The 6,000-nt window shown below is 41.3% G+C and overlaps 1 protein-coding gene across 3 annotated transcripts in view; it reads left to right on the top strand.

The window, feature by feature from the left end:
- Nucleotides 1-215: 215 nt before the first annotated feature.
- The window catches only part of ZFAND6 (zinc finger AN1-type containing 6), a 75,388-nt gene continuing 69,603 nt past the window's right edge, over nt 216-6,000 (top strand). For 2 of the 3 annotated variants that reach the window (XM_068559065.1, XM_068559040.1), the window contains exon 1: nt 217-385. The gene's annotated coding sequence lies outside the window, so the exon portion shown is untranslated. Of the gene's footprint in view, nt 386-6,000 lie in introns of all 3 variants that reach the window. The other variant, XM_068559074.1, reaches the window with a different exon arrangement.

Here is a 6,000-nt window from a genome sequence, read left to right as displayed (position 1 = left end):
TGGAGGCGGAGAGGGCGGAGGAGCGTCTCCCCTCGCTCCGCCCCGCCTCTTCTCTGGGCCGTAACCAATCGCTGCGCGCTCCGAGCCCTGGCCCCGCCCCTCACCACCGGCTCCCGCCTGCGGCTCCGCCCCGGCCGGTGATAATTAGGTTGCGGGCGGGGGGTGCCGCGTCAGCGGTAGGAGTCGGCCAATCCTGGAGCTTTCCCCCGCGGCCGCGTCACAGGCTGAACAACCAAACAGAAAAGTTTAATAAACAGCAGGCGGAGGGGCTGGTGGCGGCGGCCGGGCCGGGGCGAGCAGCGGTTCGGTGGCTTCACCTGTCCCCATTCACCGGCGGCGACCGGCGGAGGCGGGCAGCGTGTCAGGCGGAGAGAGCCGCCGCCAGGTGAGGACCGCGGCCCACAGGGCCCTGGCGGCCCGGCGCCACCCCTCCCCCTCTCACTCCCTTCCCCCACTCGGCTGAGGCTGAGGCGAGGCCCGCCCCCGGCTCTTCCCGGCCCGGGGGAGCCGGAAGCGGAGGGCGGCCGGCGGGCGCAGCAGGTGGTGGGCCGGCCGCTCGCTCGCGGGCCCGGGCCGGGCGTTTGCTGAGGGGCGAGGGGATTCCCGGCCCCGGGGGCAGGGGCCGGGGGGCAGCGGGCCCCCTCGGTCGCGCGCCCGGCGCTCGCGGTCCGGGGCTTCCCGCCGGGGGCGGGGGCGGGGGCTGGCGCGCAGAGGTCGAATTCCCCCTCGCTGCGGGCCTCGGGGGCCGCTGTGCTCGCCGCTCGCACCCGGTGCCAAGCAGTTGGTGGGTGAGGGGTCGGAGGGACCCCGGGCACCCTCGGGCGCGTCCCTGTCACCAGCCCTGGTCAAGTTCCCCGCCCCGCGGCTCTGAGCCTGAGTCCTTTTTGGAATGTTTTTCACCTGCGGTGTTTTCAGAAGCCGGCAAGGGGGAAAGTCTAGCAAGTCGGACTAGAAAAGGGGATTGGGGTCGGTCTCTTTTTCCTCTGCTGCTGTTTGGTGGACTCAGGATTTCTGAGTTTTCTTCTCAAATAGTATTTTCAAGTTGCCGTCTAGCTACGTAAACAAGTACAGCAGAATACTGTGTTTGAAATAATTTTAACTTTACGTTGAAAGCTTGTGCTAAACCACACGATTAAGGTGCTCTGATGATTTATCTTAACAGCTAGAAGGTCGTTCAACATTATGAAGAAGTTAAGGGGGGTTACGCACAGACCATTTATGTTTAAAGTTGTTTGGCGGTAAAAACTGGTTAGTTTTTAATGGTTTAATGCTCCGATAAAGAGATTTAAAGTCCTCTTGCAGATTAAATTCGGAACGTGACTTTTTAATGTAAAATCCCATACACTTTTAAGGTTAGTTATGTAATATTTATATTGCCAATTTTAGGACACTTGCCAAGTTTCCCATAGTCTAGGGCTTCAGGGGAAAATGTTCTCTTTCTGCAAAATTCCCAAACAGGTTGTCTTTTAACTTTTTTTCTTTAACGTTTTAAAACACATTTAATGAGACAGGGATCGCAAAGGTGTACATGAGGAGTATTTAGGGGTTGTTGGATTATTATCTTGATTGTAGTGATAATTTCCTGTGCCACAACAGATCACATTTTACACTTTAAAGTATGTGCAGTTTATTGTATGTCACTTATACCTCCATAAAGCCCTTTTTTAAAAAGCCAAGTATTCAAAGTATATTTGATACCACAAAAGTATGAATACACACAATACGGTATAAAGAGATAAAATATAATACAAATCCACGATTTGCACCCCCAAACCAGTAACTGGAACATTACCAAAACTTGCATATGTTTATGAGTTTCTTATCTGTCTTATACCTCTGCCTCTCCTTACTGAGGTAATCATTTCAGTTTAGTGGATTTTGTTTACCATTCTGTTTCGTTTTTTAGAAAGTTTCATCACATAACGTTTGTGTGCTCAGTGTGTTTAGTTTGCTTTTCTTTTGAGCTTTATAAAAGTAGTATGCGACTGTAGTTCAGTCCTTTCATTGCTGTACAATATTGTGTTAATCTTCCATAACTCATGGGGCTTCAGATTATGTTTTTGATTTTGCTTTGCTGTCAACAGCTGTGGTTTATGAACATTTCTTGTTTCCTGGCTCCTGGTGCACAAGTGCGAGTTTCTTTAGAGTAAATGTAGATTTCACTGGGAAGTTTTAGGTAGTCAGGAGTAAAATAGATTGAAATACTAGAAATAAAATAAATGAAAAACTTTAGGATTCTCTTTTATGTTTTAATGGAAGATTCATATCCGTAGTGGTTGGTTCACAGTTTTTGAACATTTGCATGAGAAACCAGGATTCCTGTTAATCTGTATACAGTGAATCTTTTCCTTGGAAATCCTGTGGTAAGAAGTCTGGCACTATTTGATACCTCCATTTTCAGTGCAAAATGTAAGCATAGTAGAAAAAAACACTTGATTGGGTATAAAATAAATCACTCTGTGTTCCTCCTTCCCCCTTTGTAGTCTCTGGCAAGTTACTTAAAACTTCTCTTGTGCCTTAGTATACTCATGTAAAAGAAACCTGTCCTAAGTTTATCCTTTCAGTTATGCAGACTTTAGTTAAGGGAAGCACATATCAAATGGCAGAGCCTTTAAGGAAAAGGATTAGGGCCAAAGTGTTATTCTCTGGAATTACATTGAGTGTGTCCTTGGGAACATTTTTGGAGAAAGCTGTGTGGTGAGTATTTACCGGGATATGTTAACCACACATTTAAGTACTTTTTATTTCCTTTGCCTCAGATTTGGGAGTGCTTTTATTTATCATGCAAACAGCAATGCAAAGACAAATTAGGGAGCAGGATTAACTTCCTGAAAACGGTGTGTGTGTAAGTAATATGAGGTTATGTATATCTTTGAATAAGCTGTTTTTTATTTAAAGGCATGAGAGATGGTGTGTGTGTGTGTTTTAAACAGTGTATGCAGCCTGCAGACAAATGTCAGGATGCTTTGTTTTGATAGGGCTATTTTATCGTGTTAAAAAAAAAACAACTCACTTTTGTATTTGATTATAAGGGCATTTTTTTTTTCAAACTTTCAGAAAAGTTACAAAAAATAAATAATCATTAACATTTTGGCAGGTATACTCCCAGTCTTTCTGTTTTTGTGTATTCTTCATATCCTAAACAACTAAATGTTGAATTGTAAACAGTACTAGACTGCTTCTATCTTCAAAACTTATCCCAAATATGATCCGTCTCAACATCTTTGTTGTACAAAAGATGGTGGTAGTAGTCACCTAACTGGTATCTTTGCTTCAACATTCTCTCCCCTACCGTCTACTTGCTTTTCCTGTGCAGAACAATCATTTAAATGTATAAATTAGATTATGTTATTCCCAGACTCAAAACCCTCCACAACTTTTCAGTACAAAATAAATTCAAACTTTTTTATACCCTAGACCAGCAATGTCCAATGGAAATATAATAGGAGTTACAAATGCGAGCCACATAAGAAATTTAAAATTTTCTGATAGCCACATTTACAAAAAAAAGGGAGAGAAACAGGTGAAATATTTTTTAACCCAAAAATATTATGATTCAACAAGTAATCAGTATAAGAAATTATTAATGGGGTATTTTACTTATCTTTTTTCAGACTGTCTTCGCAATTCGTTGTGTATTTTCCACTTCAGGTACTTTTTAGGCTGGCCTTGCTTGTGGCTACAGATTGGACGGTGCTGCTCGAGACTATCAGGCCTGCCAGCATCATACACTTATCTCCTGCCACTCTCCCCTGACTCATGTACCCCCAGTAATACTGGTCTTTTTGGGGGTTCATGAGCATGCCAAGCTTAGTTCTCTTAAAATTGTTGTTCCTTCTGCCTGGAACACTCAATCGTGTTGTGCTCAAAAGTCACTCCTTTTGAGATGCCTTCTCAGACCACTTTCCCTGACGACTCTGTTTACCCTTCTTCGTTTCCTTTTAGAACCTAACATCTGAAATGATTTATTTGGTTATTGTCTGTATCCCCTGCTTGAATGTAAACTGCTGGGGGGCACAGGATTTCCTCATGTTTATCATTAGGTCCCCATACATTAAAAATATAATTTTTAAAAGGTGCATACCATTTCATCTCATGAAAGTACTGTAATTTAACTAGTCACCTGTCGTGTATAACGTGTTACTTTATCCCATTTTCACTATTATAACGTGGTGAAGAACATCTTAAGAGCTAAATCTTACTATGTATTTCTCATTCCTTTAGGATTCAGCCTGTCTTAAAATTGCTTAAAGGATGTGAACATTTTTTGTCTTTTCATAAATACTGACAAATCTTGTCTTAAAAGTTTGACTAACATTATAGTATAAAGTTGACCAAACCTGTGTAAAGTTTGACTGAAAATATGAGAGAATACACATTTCCTCCATATCTTTACCAAGAAATGGTATTTTCTTTCCTTCTTTCCCTTTCCATAAGATTTATTATTTATTTCTTAGACTAATTAATTATGATAATGAGTAGAGATATAGGTTTTGGACATCTGGTTTGTCTTTGGCTCATTTGGGGTGGTGTTTTATATTTGCGATACCCTTTTTAGCCTTTTATATATTTAGGATAGCCACCCTTTGACACATACTACAAACATTTTCCCTGACTCTTCATTAGCCTTTCATTTGTTTACGATATATTTTTTTTAATAATGTAGAAGAGTTTTTACCTTTTAAGAAGTTTAGGTTAATACTTTCTTTTTATATTTAGCTTCTACTTTCATATTTAATGGATTCTCTTACCCAGATAACTGTTTTCTTCTAGTTTTTTTGTGGTTTCATTTTTCACATCTATCTCTTCTGTTCATCCCGGATTTATTTTGACATAACATGTGAAGTGAAATAATTGTCCTTATTTTTTGCTAGTTGGACATTGTGCTAAGTGCTGAGGATACAATGATGAAAATGATACAAGGTCTTTGCTCTCATGGAGTTTACAGTCTGTTGGAAAAGCTAGGCTATTAACAAACCAATGAGTAAACAGTTTTCAGATTTTGATAAGTGCTGGGAAGGAAAGAAATAGGGTGTGTTGATAGAGATTAGAAGGTGCTAGTTGGATGTCCTGAGAATCTAATGTTTAAAGTTAGTGGTGATACTAAAGTGTGTTTGGGGAGTTTTCTTAGCTTCCCCAGTCTGTCAGAACATTAAAAAAATAATGACACACTGAACTTTTTCTGTAAAATTTTTTTGTAAAAATTGCCTTGCAGACAGCTTCAAACCCCACCCTACCCACTCCACCCCGTATCTTCCAGTTGGATTACTGCCTTAACGCTTGTCCTGTATAGAAAATTTGGAACTGTGATTCTGAGTTCTAAGATCAGGAAAGTGCTGGGGGAAATTTCCCAAGTAAAGGGAACTGCTAGCACAAAGGGGACGAAAAGTACCTGGCTTGATTTAGGATTCGACGGAGATTGGAATGACTGGAGTTTACTGAGTGAAGAGAGTGGGACAGACTTTATTGCAAGACTTATTATTTCCAAGTGGTAAGGCTGCTTCCACTTCGCCGCCACCTTCCTATCCTATTTATATTCCATGATCCAAATCAGTCGCCTGCAAATAACTTTGTTTTGCTCCTTGATACTTTCCTTCATTATTTCTACTGTATTTTCACTTTTTTCCCATTCAGGATCTTTGCATATGCTGTCCCCGTTTGCTTCATTGTGATTTCCTTGATGAATTAATCCTTAATGGTGGCAAAAGAGGTTAAGTTCTTCTGTTGGCTGTATTTACTCTTTTCACATTGGACACATGTGCTTTGTTTTAGCATCTTTTTCTTCTAAAGCTGTGCTTTCCAATCTGGTAGTTACTAGCCATTTGTGGCTATTTATTATTAACTAAAATTAAATAATACAAAAAAATTCATATCCTCAGGCTTACTAGTCACATTTCAGGTGCTCAGTAGCCACATGTGACTAGTGGCTATTATAATGGACAGCAGAGATAAAGAGTCTTTTACAACAATGAAAATTTATCTTAATTTATAAGTAATCAT

The sequence above is a fragment of the Eschrichtius robustus genome, chromosome 1 (assembly GCF_028021215.1).
Source record: "Eschrichtius robustus isolate mEscRob2 chromosome 1, mEscRob2.pri, whole genome shotgun sequence".
Classification (NCBI taxonomy): Eukaryota; Metazoa; Chordata; class Mammalia; order Artiodactyla; family Eschrichtiidae; genus Eschrichtius; species Eschrichtius robustus.
The sequence above is the reverse complement of the archived record's forward strand: the minus strand, read 5'-3'. Positions and strand labels throughout refer to the sequence as shown.